This window comes from Rattus norvegicus, chromosome 12 (assembly GCF_036323735.1).
Source record: "Rattus norvegicus strain BN/NHsdMcwi chromosome 12, GRCr8, whole genome shotgun sequence".
Taxonomy (NCBI): domain Eukaryota; kingdom Metazoa; phylum Chordata; class Mammalia; order Rodentia; family Muridae; genus Rattus; species Rattus norvegicus.
This window is the reverse complement of record NC_086030.1, coordinates 38192967-38214434: the sequence shown is the minus strand read 5'-3', so window position 1 is coordinate 38214434 and position 21468 is coordinate 38192967. Positions and strand designations below refer to the sequence as shown.

General features: G+C 47.8%; 1 long non-coding RNA gene across 2 annotated transcripts in view; it reads left to right on the top strand.

Annotated features, from left to right (window-relative positions):
• Positions 1-21468, top strand: part of LOC102552690 (uncharacterized) — a 36400-nt gene that overhangs the window by 6474 nt on the left and 8458 nt on the right. The window contains exons 3-4 of one of the 2 annotated variants that reach the window (XR_005491714.2): positions 5581-5661; positions 11345-20143. This is a non-coding gene — a long non-coding RNA (uncharacterized LOC102552690). Of the gene's footprint in view, positions 1-5580; positions 20144-21468 lie in introns of both variants that reach the window. The other variant, XR_005491713.2, reaches the window with a different exon arrangement.

The window sequence follows — 21468 nt, the reverse complement described above, 5'->3', positions numbered from 1 at the left end:
CTAGAAATTGAACCAAATCACTTCTTAATTTTTAATTGGTTTTTTTGGTCCTTTTGATTATATTGAATTATTTACGTTGTGGAGGTGGGAGTTTGTACATGCCAGCAGAGATACCAAAGGAGTGGGCTGTCCTCTACCATGGGAGTCCCAAGGACAGAACCCAGGTCATCAAGCTTATCAACTGTCTTTACCCACTGAACCATCTCATAAGCCCCTGTTGTTGTTTTGAGATAAGGTCTTGCTATGTAGCTTAGGCTGGCTTTGAACTTTCAGTCTCCTGCCTTAGCCTCCCTTGAACTGGAATTGCAGACATGGGATACCATACCTGGCAAATAGAATATATTGTCTTATATTTTTTTTAAATGGAGCCTTGCTATATAAACCATACAGACTTCAAATTTGAAATGATCCCCCTGCCTCTGCCTGCTGAACACTGGGATTATAGCCGTGAGCTACCACACTCAGCCTTACTTTTTTACAACAGTTTTAGATGGACAGAAACATCTAGAAGATAACTGAGAACATTCTCTCTGACTTGTTGTTAATACCTTATAATGTGTACATTTGCTATGGATAACCAATATCAAAATGGTGTTAACTCTATAGTCTACCATATTTAGATTTCCTTAGGTTTTTTCCTAATGGTGTGTGAAAGTTCCACCCCCCTCCCATCCCTCTCTCATTTTCCTAAAGAGAAAGTCAAATCTGGGACCTTGAGCATGCCAGGCAAGCTCTCTACCAAAATGAAAACAAAGCTCTAAGCAAACTATGGTGTCCTGGCGATTGGAAGGCTGAGGCAGGAGGATTGGCACAATGCTGAGGCCATCCTGACCTTCAGTTTGATGCCTTGTCTCAGAAGAATCTAAATCTACCTCCAAGACTTGGCGGTGTTCTGGTTTTCAGTGTTTAGGACTGGGTCTTCACGTATTGCAGACTGGACTCCAGATTGAACAAGGCTGACTTCAGACCTCTGTGTGTCGAGACTAGGCATGGACTACTACACTTCATGTTAACGTGATGCTGAGGACCAAAGCCAGGGCTTCCTCTTAGGCAAGCATGCTAGCAAGTGAACTGCTCCATCCCAGCCACTCAGTTTTTTTTTTTGTTTTGGTTTTTTTTTTTTTTTGGTTCTTTTTTTCGGAGCTGGGGACCGAACCCAGGGCCTTGCGCTTCCTAGGTAAGCACTCTACCACTGAGCTAAATCCCCAGCCCCCCAGCCACTCAGTTTTTAAAGTATGTATCTGTGTGCTGTGTGTGCACCTGAGTGGAGCTGCCCTTGGAAGCCAGAAGATGGCCTCAGGTCCCCTGGAGCTGGAGTTACAGGTGATTGTGAGCTCCCCGTCCTCTGGGAGAGCAGTATGTTCTTCCACTGAGCCCTCTCTCCGGATTTTTTTTTTTTAACTTTTTATGTTTGAGACAGTTTCACTAAGTTGCCCAAGGCTGACCTTGAACTTGTCATCCTCCTCCAGAGGCCTCCTGAGTACCTGGAATTATAAACCTGCCACACTGGATCCAGCTTTCACTCTCCTTAGCAATACAGCAAACAGTTTGGGTTTCCTTTCGTTGTTTTATTGTTTTAATTCCATGCCATTCTTTTTCTTAAGTGAAGATTCTTTTCAACAGAAGGTGTTAACTCAGGCACTAAATCTGGAACATTCTAATCACTGTGAAGTTTTGCATGTCTCTGGAAGAAAAGGTGTGAGGATGTGAGTTAACTTCATGACACCTCACAGCTCTTCTGGGGGTGGCTCTGCCAGTGCTGATCCTCTTAGGCCATCTCACTCACACTGGAGCCACGTGTACCCCTCAGCCTTCCAGCCTCCCACAGGCTTCCAGAAGCCGGCCCACTATGATGGGATGGACATTTTGCCACAATTTTTGTCACACCCTTTCCCTTCAGTTTGGCATTATGAAACCATATATGGAATGTACTAGAAGCCCATTGCAACAACAAAAGCCAGCAATCCCACCTCAGGGCTAAGGCAAGAAGATTATGAATTTGAAGGTAGCCTGGGCTACATGATGGGGTCACTAACTCAAACAAAACGAAGGCCAGCAAGGTGGCTCAGCTAGGAAAGCTGCATGCTGTACATCTTTACAACCTGAGTTTGCTCTCCAGGTCCCGGATGAAGGGAACAGACTCCTGAAAGTTGCTCTCTCACCACCAATGCATGCTGTGGTATACACACATCACACACATCACACTTTACATTAAAACAGAAACACCAAACTGTAGTTTGAAGGAAAGAGCAAATTTGGGGTAGATGGGATAAGGCAGCCCTTTTTGAAAAAGAGAGAAAAAGGGATTAATAATGCATTGTGTTTTTTCAGAGGCTCCCACAAAGCATCTAGCATTTTCACTGTTGGAGGATGTGCACAGCCAAGAGAGATCTGACCCTGCTCCATTCTTCCTCCCACACCCCACCTGTGTGCTTTCACTCCTCCATCATTGCTTATGTCTTTCCTGAGCAGCTTCTACAACTGGGAACTGCCAGTGAGCAAAACAGGCCCGGCCTTCTCCTGAGGTTTACATATGAGGGTGAGGAAATGTGTGGAAGGGGCAGCAGACAGCCCAGCACCCATGCTAGGCAGTTCACAGCCATCTGTAACTCCAGCTACCAGGAATCTGGCACAATGGCTCCTGAAGTCACCTGCACACATACATGCATGCACACACACACACACACACACACACACACACACACACACACCTATGCATAATTAAATAACGAAGTCTCGGGGCTGGGGATTTAGCTCAGTGGTAGAGCGCTTACCTAGGAAGCACAAGGCCCTGGGTTCGGTCCCCAGCTCCGAAAAAAAAAAGAACCAAAAAAAAAAAAAAATAACGAAGTCTCAAAGAAAGAAATGTGTGAAAATCAAGGAGACAGGTGTAGAAATAGGTCAGAGGTCAGTGAGAATAACATGGTCTACACACTTAACAGAAGCTTTTAATCCCAGCACTTGAGAGACAGAGGCAGGTAAATTCCTGTAAGTCTGAGGTCTATATAGTGAGTTCTAGGACAGCTATGTAGAGAATATGTAACTCTGGTTGGCCTGGAACTCACTATGTAGACTAGGCTGGTCTTGAATTCATATGGACCTACCTACCTCTACTCTTTGAGTGCTGAGATTAAAGCTATGCACCACCACACTCAGCCTCCTCTGTGTGTGTGTGTGTGTGTGTATGTGTGTGTGTGTGTGTGTGTGTGTGTAGCTGTTGTTGTTTTGCTTTGTCATTGTCACTTTTTGCTTTGAGACAGGGTCTCCTACTGTAGCTCAGGCTGGCCTGTAACTTACTATATAAACCAGGCTGGCCTCAAACTCATAGCAATCGTCCTGACTCACGTTCCCGAGTGCTGAGGTTACATGCATATGCCTGCTTTGCTTTGCCTCTTGGACTCAGTGCTCCCATGTGGAAAGTGAGACTGACTGTCTTGGCTCTTTTATGTAAAAATAAAACATTCTTCTTACAAACAGAAGTAATGATCAGTTGGACTCTATCAGCCTGGTCATGATGTGCGTCCTTGACCCTTAGTAGGACCACAGTAGCCTTAGAATAAAGGCTATTCTAATCAGGATATTAGAACATCAGGAGCTGTGTTCTAGGGTGTTCTTTCAGAGCCTCTCAGTTGCAGCAGTGTGCTGGCTGGTTTTCTGTATTCAAAGTGTTCCTTTTAACTCAGTAGAGAAAGCTCTGACACAGGTGGAGCGAGTGAGCGAGCGAGCCGTTCCACTCGCTGCAGGGGAAGGATTTGGAAGATCTGAGGCTGCAAGCAGGGCTGGTAGCAGCTGAGTAGCTGGACAACATTCCTCCCTTGCCTGTCTATTTTAAACCCACAGATAACCAGGGAGGCGGAGGCAGGACAACAAAGACTGAACAGTGGGTGAAGGACATCTGGCAGGGAGAGCTGGCAGCAGGCTGACAGGCTTCCATGATGGGGACTGGTTCCCGCTGTGTGCAGCCTCAGGGAGAGAAGGGGCTTTGTGCCCCTAGATGCCCACATTGGAGGGGGAGGGCAGAGGCAGGGCCCACAGTCAAAGACGTTCCAGCACTGGTGCAGTTGTTCAGCAATTCTCTGGCCTCATGGGATCTGGAGGCTGCTTTTCATTGGGTCTAAGTTGGGCTCTGAGTCATCAGCTTTCTTATGCCCCACACTGTCTGTCTGTCTGCTTCTCCATCTGTCTGTCTGGAACTTGCAACAAATATAGAACAAATTTTTTCATGCAATATTCAGCATCTATTTCCTATTTTGGTATTTTCTTTATTTTATTTGTTTATGAATACTTTGTGTGTGTGTGTGTGTGTGTGTGTATATATATATATATATATATATATATATATATATATATATAGAGAGAGAGAGAGAGAGAGAGAGAGAGAGAGCACGAGCGCGAGCGCGAGCAGGTGCCCACAGAGACCAGAAGAGCACATTGGATCTCCTGGAAATGAACCCCACAGTTAGGAGCCACCATGTGGTTGCTGGGAACCAAACCAGGGTCCTCTGGAAGAGCAGCCGGTGCTCTCATGTCCATGTCTGGAGCCATGTCTCCAGGCCCCAGTTTAGGCTTCTAGTTCCTAAAAACCCTTCTTTTTTGTTCTTTTCTTTTCGTTTGTAATAGCCTGGCGGTCCTGGAACTCCCTTTGTAGACCAGGCTGGCCTTGAATTCGCAGAGATCCACCTGCCTCTGCCTTGAGTGCTAGGATTACAAGTGCGCACCACCATGGCCCCCTCCTGTAGCCATTTGTAAGGCCTAGATGTAGCTCAGCTGGTAGAGCACTCGCCTAAGAAGTAACAGAGTCGAGTTCCACCCTCAGCAGCACCGCAAACCAGGCGTGATCCCTGTGTCCCCAGCACTTGGGTGGTGGGAGCAGGAGGAACAGGTTCCTGGGGCGTCTGAGGACAGGGTGGGCTTTACAAAACTCTGTCTCAAAAACAAAACAACAACAACAACAACAACAACAACGCCAGCTGGGTACTTACTGCTTTAAACATTTAGGCATAACGGTCTTAGAGTCTGTGCTGGAAACTTTCAGTCCTAGGCTTTGTGTGCCCTGCCTCTGCTCTTGTTTCTGCTCATATTGCCTTGTTCCCTTCTGTGGGTGCCAGCATATTAGACAGTTCCATTCACATAACAAAGTACTGATCCAGAGCCCTGAGGAGCACAGGACCTGTGGCAGGAGCCACTACTTACATACACCTGTGAGGTTCCACTCGATGCTGGACACCTTAGCTGACTGATTTTGTATCTCGGTGGCTCACAGTGGGGATTGCATCCTCTGTCGTGAAGCCCTGAGGCTGCGCTTAAGCCACATATAAACCAGAGCTGCCAGATCTCCTTCAACTACTTGTGAGCCTTTAGAAAGTCTCTCCAGGATCCCCTCAGACCTAGGATGAGTGGGCTGGCCTCTGGGGGAGCGTGTACACTTGTTCCTGCCAAGCTGGAGGAGGGGGCACTGATACTGTCACAACCACTACACATGAAGCTCTAGGCCCAGGGCCCAGACAACCATCTGAAGTGTGTGGTAGGCAGGCAGGGCTGTAGCAAGCGCTCCGCTCCACTGTTTGTTTTCTTTCCCAGGGTCAGTCTGGATCAAACTTCTCACTTATCCCCGAGGCTGGAGCCTCTGGAGTCTCTCAGGGGTCCTCAGGGAACTCTTCAGTAAGTGCTCTCCCATTCTGGGTCTGCTGCTGCCGGTGATGTGAATCCTCCTGCATTGGTGACTGGTCACTGTCCCCCTATTTTATTGTTATGTATACTTATGCTTTTCTAATTATTTTTTGTTTAAGATAGAATTTCTCTATATATCCCTGGCTGTCTTGAAATTCACTCCATACAGCATACTGGCCTTGAGTTCACAGAGTTTTGCCTGCCTCTGCCTCCCAGTGCTGATATGAAAGGCATCTCCTGCCTCCTAATTTATTTTTATTTTGCTTTCTTGAGACAGGATCTCAGGTAATTCAGACTGGCCTTATTTTTTTTTTTTTCTATTCTTTTTTTCGGAGCTGGGGACCGAACCCAGGGCCTTGCGCTTGCTAGGGCGCTCTACCACTGAGCCAAATCCCCAACCCCCCTTATTTTTGCTATAAAGCAAAAGCCAGCTTTGAAATCCTGATCCCCCTGCCTCCACCTTACAAGTGCTGGGGTTACAGATGCATGCCATCTGTCTTGTCGTGGTGGTTGGCTTGGTACTAGCTGTGGTCTCCAGACAGCCTCAAAGTCATAGCAATTCTCTTGCCTCAAGTTGCAGATGTGTATGCACCTACACTTGGCTCTTGGCTATTCATTCTCATTCTCTCTCTCTCTCTTTCTCTCTCTCTCTCTCCCTCTCTCCCTACCTCCCTCCCCCCTCCTCCCTCTCCCTCTGCCTCTGCCTCTCCCTTTTCCCCCCTCCCCCTCCACCTCTCTCTCTTCTCTCCGTGTCTCTGTGTGTGTTACTGAGAACCAAACCCAATGTTAACAAGTGCTATACCTCTGAGCTGCAGTTCCAGGCCCCATGGTGTGTGAGTGTGAGTGTTTCTTTCTATCTTTCTGTTGAGATGGGATCTCCCTCTGCAGCCTTGGCCAGTCTAGAACTGCTATGTAGACCAGGCGGCCCTGGAACTCACTGCTTCCCGAGTCCTGGGATAGAGTGCCACCACACTCAGCCTTTCCTTCTGTCTTTCAAATCTCTGGAAGACACTGTCACTCTCAGCCCTTTGTCAAGGTTCTCTACAGTGTACCCTAGCTGTGTGAAGGGCACTATGCCTTCTACAAGGCTTATACGGCAGCTGAGTGGGTGGAATGGCAGTAACTTATGGACAGCCCCCCACCCCACAGAGGCCATTCGTTCTCCTGATGTCTCCAGCAGAGATGTCCGTCCTGTAACCTGAGTGATCACACACAGAAACTGGCTGAAGCAGTTGAGCAGGAGCCGGAAGTGGCTCTAGACAGAGGGAGAGGCTGGGCACAGGCCTGGAGGGAGAGCACATTGAGGGACAAGGAAGGCAGTGTGCCTGAGGGCAGTGACTAATAGGGAAGTGGCAGCAGATGAGGCCACAGAGGGCCCGCTGTGCCAGAGCTTGTGAGGCCCAGGAGGTCAGCTAAGCCAAGCTTGGAGATGCAGAGGGTGTGGGCCAGGACCGGGAGGACCTGATTTTCAGCCCCGAGAATCTCATGACTCACCTACTGGTCATAGTGTGGGCAGTGCACAGAGACTTTCTTCCAAGAGTGCAGTATGAGAAGGGGAGAAGCGTAACTTCACAGACTGACTATGTAGTTGAGGTGACTTTGAATTTACGGTCCTCCTTCATCCAGTGGCATCTGTATAAGGACCTTTGATAAGTCAGGACAGCTCTGCCTTCTAAAACCTGCCTTCCCAGAGAAAACCAGGGACATATCGCAGGAAAGGGCCCTTCCCAAAGCCCTGATGGGTACACCTCAAACCTCGAGACCACAAGGAAGATTGCCAGGAGTTCAAGGCCAGCCAGGACTAGAATGAGACCATGTCTCAGTTCAAACAAACAAGCAAGTATTCAGGAGGTAGCTCAGGTGGTAAAATGCTTGCCTAGTATGCACGAAGTCCTGGGTTAGATCTCAGAACTATATAAAACCAGGCATGGTTGTGCATGCCATGCCTGTAATCTTAGCATTTAGTGGGTGGAGACAGGAGGGTCAAGAGTTCAAGGTCATCCCTAGTTACACAGTGAGTTCAAGCCAGACCTGGGCTACATTAGACCTGCCTACCCTGCACCTCCCCCCCTAAAAAAAGTCCAAGAAGTAGCAAAAAGGAGTGTAAGGAGATATGTGAACTAAATGTAGTATGCTTCCCTGGTACTAAGACAACAGACAAAAATGGAGAAACTGAGAAAATCCAAACAAACTCTAGCCTTTACTTGATGTCTCCTTAATTGTGACAAATGTGCCTTGTAAGACGTGAACAAAGTAAACTGCTTGTAAGACCTGAAGAATGGAGGCTGGGAGGTGGCTCAGTGTGGAAAATGCCTGCTGTACATCTATGAGGACCTAAGTTCTAATCCCAGCACCCATGAAAAAGCTGGGGCAACATAGATCTGTAACCTTGGTGATCAGGGTCTCACTGGCCAGCCCAGCCCAAACATGGAGCTCCAGGTTCAGCTGGAGGACCTGTCTCAAAACGTAAGTGACAGAGGGAGACATCCAATGTCATCTCTCGTCTCCAAATGCACATAGATATGGATACCTGCCCAAAGTCAAGCATACATGCACACACACACACATAGAAACATGCACATGTATGCACACACACGGACACACACACACAGACACACACACACACACACACACACACTAAAAAAGTTGTGAAGAATAGGAAAGTGAAAAGTACAGCTGGGAGATGGGATGCTGGTCCATCCCAGAGCTATAAAGGGGAAAGAGAGAGAGGAAGAGGGAAACAGGGCACGGGTGGATATGTCCTTCCTGAACCAGCTTTTCCACCTCTTTCATAAATCTAAGACTGCTGTGAGAAGTAAGGTCTAGAGGTTGAGAAGATAGTACAGTTGGTGAAGTTGACTGTGCAGATGTTAGAACCTGAGCTCAGGTCCCCAGAGCGCTTATAAGAACCAGATGTGCCTGGCTTTTTTACTAAAACCCCAGCTCTGGGGAGGAGGAAACAGGAGGATCTTGGGGCTTGCTGACCCACTCTACAGGAGTTGGTAATCCCCATGCCCAGTGAGAGACACTGCCTCAGAGGAGAAGGTGGAGCACAAGTGAGAAGGCCTATTTGACTTCAGTCCACACATTCCACTGTGGAAAGAGAACTGATGCCACACAGCTGTCCCCTGGCCTGCGCAGGCTCACGCACGCACACACGCATGTTAAAAAAAAAGGGGGAGGGAAGTTGAGGGAGACTCCCTGAGTTAATCTCTGGCTTATATTATGCATGTACACCCACATATACATGTGTACACACAGCATACAAGCAGGGACATATATAACACACATATATACAACAAATAAATAATTAACTCTCAGGTGAAAAGAAAATCTGAGCATCTGCTTGTGCAGAGCAGGGCCCAAGGGGGAGACGGCTGATCCTCAGGGGAGATAGTAATTCAGATCTAGGTGGAAGAGCGGCCATGAGGAAACAGGATCCTCTCAAGAAGCAGGAATGATTGACAGTCAGCTCCTGCCTGGAGATGAATTCTGGGGCCTGAAGAAAGGGAGGAGTCCGATCAGACGCCTAGATTATTTTCGGCTTGAGCAACTGCCACACGACTGTTACCTCAGATGCACTTGTGTGGGAGGAAAACAGGTTTAAGGACAAAAACCTCAAGAGGCTTCCTTTGCCTACAGTGAGTGTGAGGAGGTGTGGAAACACCCAGGAGTGAGCCAGGAGGAAAGGGAAGGGTTGATTCTCATAGAGGGTAGTATGTAGACACCTGCTATGAGTAAGCAGGACCCCTCTGAAAGAGGCCCAGCTAGTATGCTAAGAGAGCAAGCAGCATGCTAGGGGAGCAATAAAGGCTAACTGATATGGAGAGATCTGGGAAGATAACGCAGCCTGGAGGACATGGGTGCCAGAACGTGCTTTCTGGGTGTGCCCAGATCAGCCACCTTCCTGTTCTGCAAAGACACAAGAAGCCAGGCTCCTGCCTAGAGAAAACTCCCTTTTTCTAGGCCTTGTCTAGAAAAATCCAGATAACTGAGGGTCAGAGGTCAGGGAACCCAAGCAGGCCTTGTTAGCAAAGCCCCAAGTTGCTTGCCTAACACAGTCTCTCATCACTTTGAGGTGTGTCTGCTACTGACCTGTTGCCAGAATCTGTCTGCCATGTATCTGTAGGCGACTGCTGCTGCCCAGGGTTCTGGCTGCCTTGACACTTTCTGCACATAATTCTCTGAAATGTTTCAAAAGTTCCTACTCATAAGGTTCCCTCAGTTATAAAAAAAAAACAGCAGGACTTCCTGAGGGCTCACTGCAGACACGCGTCCCAGGCCACAGTTCCTCATAGACAAAGGAAGGTAAGCCAAGTCCAGCCCAGCAAGAAGATGAGGCCTCTCTCAGCCCCTGTCCACCACATTCACCACACTCAGCCAGAATGTGTGATTGTGTCATTCCCTGACCAAAACCCTCCAATGTCCTGTCTTCCTACATTAAAAGCCACCTCCAGGTAGCCCACTGGTCCCTGCCTAACCACCTTCCTGTCCTTTCTACCTCACATCCTCCACCTCTGTCCACTGCCCACTGCCTGCCCCACAGATGTCCCAGCTTCTTCCTGACTCATGACCTTTGACCTCACTGTTCCTGAGCAAGATAGGCATCTCCCCACACGTCTTTTCTTCCTGTCTTCCTTCCTTCCCTCTTTCTGTCTGTCTGTCTTATTTCTTTCTTTTTTGAGACAGTCACAGCATGCATGTAGCCCTGAGTGGTTCAGAACTGTGTCATTATGTAGACTTAATGCCGGCCCTTGACCTCCATCAGTCCTCCTACCCCTGCTTTCTGAGTACTGGAATGACAGGTATATGCCACTAAGGGCATTTCATCTTTTTCTTTGTTTAAAAACTTTTCCTTTCAATGAGATGAAAATCTCATAATATTTTAAAGCTTGAAAATCCTCAGTGTTGAGATCACATGCCTACAGCTGCGGGTCTCAAGGTTGAAAACACCAACCCTTAACTCCCCTGTGTGTGTGTGCAGTATGAGCATGCTCAGTGCTTCTGGGTTCTTCACTCTGTCTCTCTCCCTGTCTGTGACAGCCACTATTTTGCTTTCTGCCTCTATGGCTTTGAATAGAATAAAGATCATACATGAAGCTGGGTGTAGTGACTCACACCTGAAATTTCAGTGCTTGGAAGGCCAGCCTGGTCTGCATGAGACCCTATCTCAAAACAGAACAAAACTGGCCCAAACGGGTGGTGGTACACATCTTTAATCAGCACTCTGGAGGCAGAGGCAGGAGGAGCTCTATGAATTTGAGACCAATCTGTTTTACAGAGTGAGTTCAAGGACAGCCTGGGCTACACAGAAAAACCCTGTCTCGAAAAACCAAAACAAAAATTGCCTAGTACGTTCAAGGCCCTGGGCAAGTGTGGAGGAGGGGTTGGGGAGTGTGGAAAAGGTGTTCCAGGACACATGACTTCCTGTGCCTAGTGCATTACTCCCTTGCCTAGTTGAGAAGCCCTCCATGCTCTGGTGTGAACTGTTTTCCACTGCACACACAGAGCACAGTCTGTGAGATCCATCCCACCTTGTAGCTCTTACGACAGACAGTAGGAATGCTGTCTCGGCAGATGTTTCCATTTCTTTTAGATAAATGTCTAGGACTGAACTTGTTGGGTCACATGGACACCGAGCTGTACCCCCAGCTGTTACACTCCACTTTTCTAGGAGTTTCTAAACTGTCATCCAGGTCTGAAGTCATGTGTCACCTCCTCCGACAGCTCAGCTCAGTAGTGACTCTCTTCTGGACACCTTGGGTCTTGGCTCTTCTGTCGCCCTTCGGATCTCATTACCTCAGACTGGAGATGCTCCTGACCCGCCCCGTGTTTGGTATGCAGTAGGTGCTCAGCAAATGCTTGCTGAGTGACAAGCCTCAGTCTCTCAGGAAAGGTGCTGAGATGGCATGAGGATGGCCATCCTCCTCCTCTGAGGTGGCTCTTAGGACTGCCCAGGTGACTCAGCAGTTTAAATGCCTAGCTTCCTCCTGTCTTACCAACCAAAGCCACCGGGAGCCCGAGCCCGGGGTGGGTGGTGTTCCTCCCGTGCTTCCTGCTTAGTGACTCAGGGCAGTTATCTCCAGTTCCTCAGTGTGGGGCAGCTGACCCAGTGACATGTGTGCATTGTTTGATATCTTATCATCATTAATGATCTGTGCTGCTAGGGAGGGTGGGACCAGTTGTAAGTTGATGCTCCACCGCTGTACTCACTGGGCCGTCTTGCCCCCAGCCTGGAGTTCTTAACCAGCAGTTACACTGAACCCAGGTCTCCGTAGAGAACCGATTTCCACCTACAACCTTCTCGGCCTTTGTCCCCTTTTAAAGCGTGAAGGGCATTTGCAGCCCAGCTAAGATATGAGCTTAATCCCTTGGACCCAAGTGGTGGAAGGAGGCAGAGAACCAATTCCTGGACATTGACCTCTGACTGTCTCAATGCACATTGTGGCATGCACTCTTCTACCCACACCCCACAAAATATAAAACGAGTAAAATGTAATTAAGAATTCCAGCCTGGGGGTTGGGAATTTAGCCCAGTGGTACAGCGCTTGCCTAGGAAGCGCAAGGCCCTGGGTTCGGTCCCCAGCTCCAAAAAAAAAAAAAAAAAAAAAAAAAAAGAACCAAAAAAAAAAAAAAAAAGAATTCCAGCCTGCAGCTGGGCAGTGGTATGGAGAATGAGCCCAGCACTGTGGAAGGAAAGGCTGGATGACGGCTCCACATGTTCAAGGCCAGCCAGGTTTATGTAGCACTTTCCAAGCCAGCCAGATCCTGCCTAAAACAAAACCATTTCTAGTTTGAGGAGTCCAATTACTCAGGCTGTCTGGGCTCAGTTCCCAGTTTTCTTTTATTGTTATTTTTGTTTGTTTTATTATTTGCTTTTTTGAGATAGGGTCTCATGTAGCCCAGGCTAGCCTAAAACTTTCTCTATACCTGAGAATGACCTTGAACTTCAGATCCCCCTTCTTCAACTTTCCAATATCAGGTGTATACACACCATCTGGACTGGGTGCTGGATGTTTTCTGCTGTGCTGGGATTAAACCCAGGACTTCATGTGTGCAAGTCGAGGAGTCTCCCACTGGCATATGCTCCCCAGCCCCTCAGTTCCCAGGTCTGTCACAGTCTTTTAAATCCCACTGCTCTCTTGGAACAGGAAGGTTAATAGTAAGGGCCTCGTGGATTTGTGAGGTTAAAGGAATTGGTACAATGTACTCACACCTAGCCCGTGGTCAGTGAAAACTCTTTAGATCCTGCCGCTCCACTGTCTGGGAATGACCTCTGAAGCCTGGACCTTCAGACCAGAGGAGAAAGAAGGAAGAAGTGTTTTTAAAAGTTCAAAGAAGCGGGCTGGAGAGATGGCTCAGAAGTTAGGAGCATGGCTGCCCTTGCTGGGGACTCCGTTCTCAGCACCCACGTAGTGGCTAAGAAATGTTTCTAACTCCAGCTCCAGGGGATCTGATGCCTCCAAAAGCAGCAGCCACACATGGAGTGCACAGGGATATACATACGTAGGCAAAACACCCGTACACATAAAACTAAAGGAGCTATTAAAAACTCAGAGAGCAGTGTGAGCATGCTCAGTGCTTCTGGGCTGTATTGTTTAAGATGGCTAAATGGCCAATTTTATGACTGTTTCTTTAAAAGAAAAACAGCAAAACTAGTGTGGTGATACACATGTTGGGTGTAGTCCCAATGCTTGAAAGGTTCAGAGAGGAGGATCACTGTGAGTTTGAGGCTAACCTGGGCTACAGAGTAAAACCTTAAAATACAAAAACAAGGTAAATACTCACCAACCTCTCTCTTAGGCCTTCAGGAAAGAAAAAGGAGTATACAAGTGTGTGCACGCATGCAAGGGTGTGAGCATGCATGTTAAGGTCAGAGGTCAGACAACCCTGGGTGTCCTTCCTCAGGCACTGCTCACCTTTAACATTTTGATTACATGTATGCATTTATGTAGTGGGGGGGGGCAGACAGTGTGACAAGACACTCTGTGGAGGTTACGAGCTGGCAGTAACTTCACTCAGAGCATGTGGGTGACAACATGTTGGATCTCCCACCTTTATGTGGGTTCCAGGTACACCAGTCAGGCCAACAGGCTTTCTATCCACAGAGCCGGTCACAGGCCAGTTAGGGATTCATTTTTTTTTAAATATTTTTTCATTTGCCTGTGTGTGTGTGTGTGTGTGTGTGTGTGTGTGTGTGTGTGTGTGTGTCTGTGTGTGTCTGTGTCTGTGTGTGAGTGTGTGTGCACGCGTGTGCGCACGTGCATACATACAGGTCAGAGGACAACTTTGTAACATTAATTCTCTCTTTGCACCTTTTTGTGGGGTGTGTTTGGGGGTATTGAACTTGGGTCTCTAGGCTTAGGGGGCAAACCGCCTTTACCCACTGAGTTACTTCTCTGGCTTCATGCCCTAATGTTTTTTCCCTCCAAGCATGGCAGCTCTGGCTGTTCTGGAACTTACTCTGTAGACCAGGCTGGTCAAACTCAGAGATCATTCTGTCTCTGCCTCCCAAGTGAGTGCTGGGATTAGAGGTGTGCGCCCCACGTGTCTAAGGCCAGCTTTTTATGTGGGTCTTAGGGTCTAGTTCCGATCTCCATGCTTACAAGGCCAGCAGTTTGCCAATTGAGCCAACTCCCCAATTCAGTAATATTTTTTTAGCTGACTTCTTTCCTTTTTTTCTTTTATTGGATATTTCTTCATTTACATTTCAAATGTTATCCCCTTTCCTGGTTTCCCCACCTAAAGCCCTCCATCCCATCTCCCCACCCCCTGCCTCCATGAGGATGTTCCCTTACCCACCCAACTCAGTAATTTTTATATTTAAAACGACAGTGTTCTACCTGAGGCCAATAACAAATGACCTCAGCGTCAGTGGCTATCTCCCTGCTAGGGAAAGTCCCATCTCTAGATGAAATATTTTTGTTTTTTGAGACAGTCTCACTAGCCCAGGCTAACCTACATCTGCTTTTTATATTGCTCAGGCTGGCCTCCCATTCATGAGAACCCTCTAAGTGCTGGGATTGTAGGTGTGACCCACTTGGAATGTTCTAGAAATTCAGGTCCATTTTTCAGACTTCGGAGCAGTGTTTCTCAACCTGTAGGTCAAGACCCCCTTCGGGATTGACTGACCCTTTCATATGGGCTCACATATCAGATATCCTACATATCAGATCTCTATATTATGATTCAAAACAGTAACAAAATTATAGTTATAAAATAGCAGTGAAAATAATTTTATGGTTGGGGTCACCACAACATGAATTAAAGGTTCGCAGGCTGAGAACCAGTGCTCTTGAGGACTAGGACTTCCCATGGTGATGACATGGTGGACTCAGGCTTCCCTATGGGGCAGCCCTGCTCCTGTGGGGCTCAGTGACTCTGTTCAGTCAGCAGAGCCAGTGGAACTGGTTTCCATTCCTCCCAGGAAGTCTTCCCAGAACAAATCATGCAGGCGGGGTTGGTGTAGGTTCTCAGCTTTCTATCGCCCGTGTCCAAGGATCATTTGGATATTCAAAACCATTCACAGAACACTGCAGCAGACATGTGTGTCAGTGCTCAGGACAGCTGCTGAGTTGGTTTCTTCAAGGTCTGACTGTGTAACCCGGGATCTCCTACCTCTGCATGCCAGTGTTGGGAGTGCTTGCTTGTTCAGCTCTGTGTGTGTGTGTGTGTGTGTGTGTGTGTGTGTGTGTGTGTGTGTGTGTGTGTGTGTGTGTATGTGTAGAGATCAGAGGATGACTTGAGGAGCTATTCCTTTCCTTCACCATGTACAAGACCCTGGGGACACTAAGGTCATTAAGTGTTGCCAGGGGCAGGCCTTTACCCACTGAGCCTTTATTTCTTTTAACTTAAAAAAAGATGTATTTACTTTCATTTTATGTATATGAGTGTTTTGCATGTATGCATGTATTACCCACACACATGCCTGGTGCCCACGGAAGCCAGCAGAGGGTACCCAATCCTCAAGAACTTGAGTTACAGATGATTGTGAACTGAGCAAAACCTGGGTCCTCTGCAAGATTAGCTAGCACTCTTAAATGCTAATCCATCTCTCTAGCCCACTCCTTCTTTTAAATCAGTGTATCTGTAGATCTCTGTGTGGGTATGTGCACATGCATGCAGTACCGTTGGAGGCCAGGAGAGGGCATCAGACCCCTTGGAGCTGGAGTTATCAGTGGTTGTAAGCCTGTAAGCCACCCAGTATGGGTGCTGGGAATCTCAGGTCCTCTGTAAGAGCAATATGTGCTCTTAACCAGCGAACCATCTCTCCAGTCCCTTATTTTTATTTTTAATGAAATAACTAAATAATGTGTATCACCTTCATGCTCTGTCTCCAAACTTAAGAGACAATTCCCACCATGAATGTGTACTCTCTCAAGTACTATTGTTTGGTATTTGGGATAGGATCTTACATACCCCATGCTGGCCTAAAATTCACTATCTAGCCATACAAGACCTTGAACTATTGATCCTCCTGTTTCTGTCTCCCAAGTGCTGTGATTTTAGATACATACATATCACCACGCGAATTTATCATGAACAGAAATGTATTTATGTGTTGTGGTTTCAGAGGCTGAGGCATATGCTGGGTGGAAAGAGCACAGTGACAGTAGCTTTGACAGCAGATTCCCATGAAGACAGTCAAACTCTTCATGAGCCTTCTGTGGCCTCTCGTGCCTGTGGTGTTGGGGGTCAGATTTCTCAGACATCCATGGGGGACACGTGTAGATCACAGCATCTCTCTAGATAATATTCTACCACATGTCCTGTACCATGCCTTCCTTTCAAATTCAAATGTCGGGCTTAATGAGTAACCACAAAGTCAGTTCTCAAGTGGCCACCATTCCCACTGAGGAAGATAATACCCCCAGACTGATAGGCACATCACAGGCTCCAAGTCTTTGTAGATGCCAACACTCACAGTCAGGGGAAGAAAGGCCAGACTCCCAACACTCTGGAGACTGAGGCAGGAGGATTGTGAGTTTGAGGCTACCTTGAAAGACCCTGTCTTTAAAACAAAACAAAACAAAACAAAACAATTTTTTAATTCTTTTGATTTTTGAGACGGGTTCTGTGCAGCTTGGCAGTTTTAAAGTCTTAAAGCATCATTCCCTGCAGTGCTAGAGTTCAGCCAGGGAACCAGTGGGTGGAATTTACTCAACTTCTCATCCTGTGTTATTTTAATGTCACTTTATTGTCCTGGCACTGACCCACGAGGTTTCGGGGGCCAGCCTGAGTTTTAACTCAGGGTGTCCCAGGGATCTAGCAGAGCACCTGACACGAGGGTTCTAACCATTGGGACACCCAGCAGTGGGTGGTCCAGCAGTGTAGATTCCACTCCACAGCCTTGGACGTGACCCATAGGCCTCTGCGCAAGGCAGCCTCCTCTGCCTTCCCAGCCCTACACATGGGATAGCCTGGCAGGGCCCTGGTACTGGAGATGGTTTTAAGCCACAATGTGGGAGCTGGAATTCAAACCTAGGTCTTCTGGAAGAGCAGACAGTGCTGTTAACAACTGACCCATCATCTCTCTAGTCCCTAAAGGCTTTTTACATTGTGTGTGTGTGCACTCGCACACCATGGCAACCATGTGAGGATCCGAAGATAATTTTCGGGAGTTGGTTCTCCCTTTCCATGTGGACTGCGGGTATCAAACTGAAGTCAGCAGGTTTGGCAGTCAGTGCCCTTACCTGCTGAGCCAAATCATCAGCCAGCCAGCCAGCCAGCCAGCCAGCCAGCCATAAATAAATAAATAAATAAATAAATAAATAAATAAATAAATAAATAAGCAAGCAAGCTTTTGCTGAGTGTAGTGGCTTACACCTTTGGTAATTCTAGCACTCGGAGGGCTGAGGCAGGAGAGGGTTTATGAGTTCAGAGCCTGCCTGGGCTACAGACTAAGATTCTGTCTCTAGAGCTGGGTGTAGTAGTGCATGAATTAATCTCAGGACTCAGGAGAGGCCAGTCTGGCCTACATAACGAGTTACAGGATAGCCCAGAATACATAGTAAAACCCTGTCTCAAAACATTACTTCTGTCTCTAGATAAGCAAACAGGTGTGGAGATGGCTCGTGGGTAAGTGCTTATGCATGAGGACAGAGCCTCTGGTCCCACGTCAATACCAGGTGGCTATGGTGGCTTGCCTGCCGTTCCAGCCTTGGAAGGAGGAAACTGTTGGGCAAACTGATAAGGACTCATCATATAGTGGGGCTCTGGGTTTAATTGAGACAGGATAATACACAACATCAACCTTGGGCCTCTACACGCATGTGCACATATGTGTACACTCCCCACACATATGCAAACACACATGTGCTCATAAATAGTAGAAAAAGAAAGTTAGGGCTGGAGAGATGGCTCAGCGGTTAAGAGCACTGACTGCTCTTCCTGAGGTCCTGAGTTCAAATCCCAGCAACCACATGGTGGCTCAGAACCATCCGTAATGAGATCCGGTGCCCTCTTCTGGTGTGTCTGAAGACAGTGACAGTGTACTTATATATAATAAATAAACCTTTAAAAAGAAATAAAGTTAGCTTTCAACTTTGCCCTACCTAATCACATCCAGGATGCTTATAAGTAAAAAGTAACAGAACATACCAAACCCTGGAGAAACAGGAAAAACTTTAACCCTTGGGCATGGATGTTGAAATGTTTGCCTTTGTTCGTTTGTTCATTTTTATTTTGAGACAGTCTCATACTGTAGTCCAGGCTGGCCTTGAACTTGAGACAATCCCCTTGCATCAACTTATTGATTGCTGAGATAATCAATAGGTGTGACACACCCCAGCCTGCTGGGAACGTAAACTGGTGGGGCTGCTGTGGAAAACAGTTGAGTAGTTAAGAGAGTCGCCCTGTGACCCCATCAACCCAAGAGAACGGTAAACAGACATCTGTACAAACCCGCAAATGTTCACAGCAGTACTATTCACAATAGTCAAAGGGTATCGACAACCAGATGTCCATCAGTGGGAGAATAGACACACAGAATGTGGTCAGTCTATACAATGGACTATTATTCAGCCATAACAAGGAGTAAAGTTCTGACAGACGCTGCAATATGGAGGAACATTGGGAACACGATGCTGAGTGAGAAGCCAGTCACACAAGGACCCTTTTTAGATGATTTGTGCAAAATGTCCACATCCTGCAGCGTGAGATCAAGTAGATTAGTGGCAGCAGGGGCTGGGAGAGGAGGGAACGTGGGATTCATGGGCACAGAGTTTTCTTCTGGGTGGTGAAAATGTCCTGGAATTACACCTTGGTGACACCAGCCATCGCTGTGATGAGTTTTATACGTTGTGTCTTTTGCTGCAACTGAAAAACATCACTGAATGCATCTTAGCACACAGGTTTGAGCCCTGGAACAGAAAGACATTGGTGGAAAAGTTGGTGAAGCACAAAAACGCTTAGAATTTTAGTGACTGAGTATGTGTTGGTCCCACAGGGAGAGGTGAACCTGTGATTTGAGGTGTTTGTGTGAGAGGACTGTGAAGGCTGTTAAGGATTTTGTGAGCTTAAACTCTGTCCAAAGTAACCACTCATTTCTGAATTCATTGCTGTCCTCTAAAGCGGCACTAGCTCAGTCTCCAGAAGGTTCTTCCCCAGGCAAAGGACTCAGTCACAGGCTTGGGCTTGTAAACTGAGCCAAGAAGCTTGGAGCTGACCAAGAAGAGGAAGATCTGAGGTCCATACCCTGAGAGAGACAACACTGGGAGAGGGTCGGGGGTGCCTGCCCGCACCAGGGCCCCATGTCAGCCACTCACACCTTGATCTAGAAGCTGCGGGGACTTGGAAGAGCAGGAAGGCCTAACACTGAGCCTGCAGTCCCTGAGTTCTGGCCAAAGAGTCCTCCAGGTGGGGTTCATCTCGCCTGCTGATGGGAGGCAGCTGGGGCCGGTCTGTGGAGACATGGCTGACCAGTATCCTCAGGAGGAAGTTCTGCTTGGGGGTGGGGGAGGGGGCTTCCTCGTTCGTTCTCTTCAGTCTCTTCCTTCAGGCTAGCCAGAACCAAAGCATGCTTTTCCTGGTACTCAGGGTTTCCTTACTCTTTTTCTGAAGTGGCTGCTCTCCAAAATGCTGGCTTGTCTTCCCCATTATCCTTCTCCCAGCAGCTGTAAGATTTACAACTTGCTTGCCCTGAGCTTTTCTTTTCAACTCTAATACATTGTCTTCCATTGGGGTGGGGGGTGAGAGGGGGAGGAGAAGCAGAAGCAGAAGCAGCTGGTTTTCACTCAGGGTTGGTATTTCCATCTTAATCTGGAAACATCTGAAGGCCTACCATGAACTTTTAGTCCTCCATTCTACAAACCAGATGAGTCCGGAGGTTAACCTGACCGAGGGTGCAGCTTTCCCTTTGTGGTGAGCTGAATGGATACCCCCAAAAGATATCCATGCCAAGACCTGGAACCTGTGACTGGACCCTAATTGAAAGGAAGGTCTTTGAAGACATGACTAAGTCAAGGCTCTCAAGGTAAGCTCACTCTGAAATACCTGGGCCACCTCAGTGTACTGTCGGGTTCTGATAAAAGCAGAGGGAGACCCGAGCTAAGGGCATAGAAAAGCTGGTGATGACAGAGGTAGAGGCAGGAGGATGGGGCCACCAGCCAAAGAACAACAGGAGTCACCAGAATTTGTAAGGGGCACGTAAGATTCTCCTGTAGGTCCCCAGGACACTGCTTTAGATCTATGGTCTCCCAAACTATGAGAGTGTGCATCCTTCAGAGTGGTGTCATTTGTTTCAACAAGCAGAGGAAACAAATGACCTGTGTCCACCCTAGAGCCTGTTTGAGGTAAGAGCGCAGAGGCAGGAAGTTCTTGAAATGCCTCCCCTTTTACAGTTGGGGAGATCGAGGCCCATCCCATGAAGTGGAAGGGCACCTCAGCCATCTCGGCTTCCTCTGGACCAATTCATCAATGTATCTTGTTGGAAGGAGTACTACAAAATGTGCTTACAGAATATAGTCGCCATAGCAACCAAAGGCAGAGCAGGGATCTGATGACACCCGTGCTGGTGGTTAGTGTTGATCAACCTGACACAAACCTAGATGCACCTGGAGAGAGGGACGCCACCTGAAGAACTGCCTGTTAGATTAGCCTCGTGGGCATAATATCCACCTGGGACCCCAGACGTCACAAGTTCGTGGTCAGTTCACCAGAGACCCTGTCTCAAAGCCTGAGTTGAGGCAGTGGCACACACCTCTTATCCCAGCACTCAGGAGGCAGAGGCAGGAGGATGTCTGGAGTTTGAGTTCAGTACAGTCAGGACTAGATAGAGAAACCCTTGAAAAACAAAACACCCAAACTGAATTACTGACAGGCCCTTCCTAGGCCCAGAACACAGCGCTAAGTAGCATTGAGGAACTAGAAATGGGACAGATGGGGAGAGGGGCCGTGACTAGATTCCTCCACCAAGACAAAGGTCAGGCTTTCTCCTGCCGGTGAGGCTGTGGAGCAGTCTGACAAGTTCAAGGTGGGGCCTCCTCCCCTAACTTAGGGTGGGTCAGCTGAGCAAAGGGAGGTCCACAAATTTGGGATAAATAGACACAGCACCAAACTTTCTGAGCCAGATCCAAGGAAAACAGAACGGGGCAGAGGTCAGAGGTTACACTTTAATTCTTTAACTGACAGAAAACAAATGAGATCAAGACCCCTGGACAGTAATGGTGTTCTTCACCTCAAACTGGGTAGGTATGGGGGGCAAAAACAGGTGGTGTCAGGTGGCCCTTAGTCACCATGGAAACTCGGGAATCCCTAGTATGTGGAGACAGTTTACACACACATCTGCGTGATTCCTAG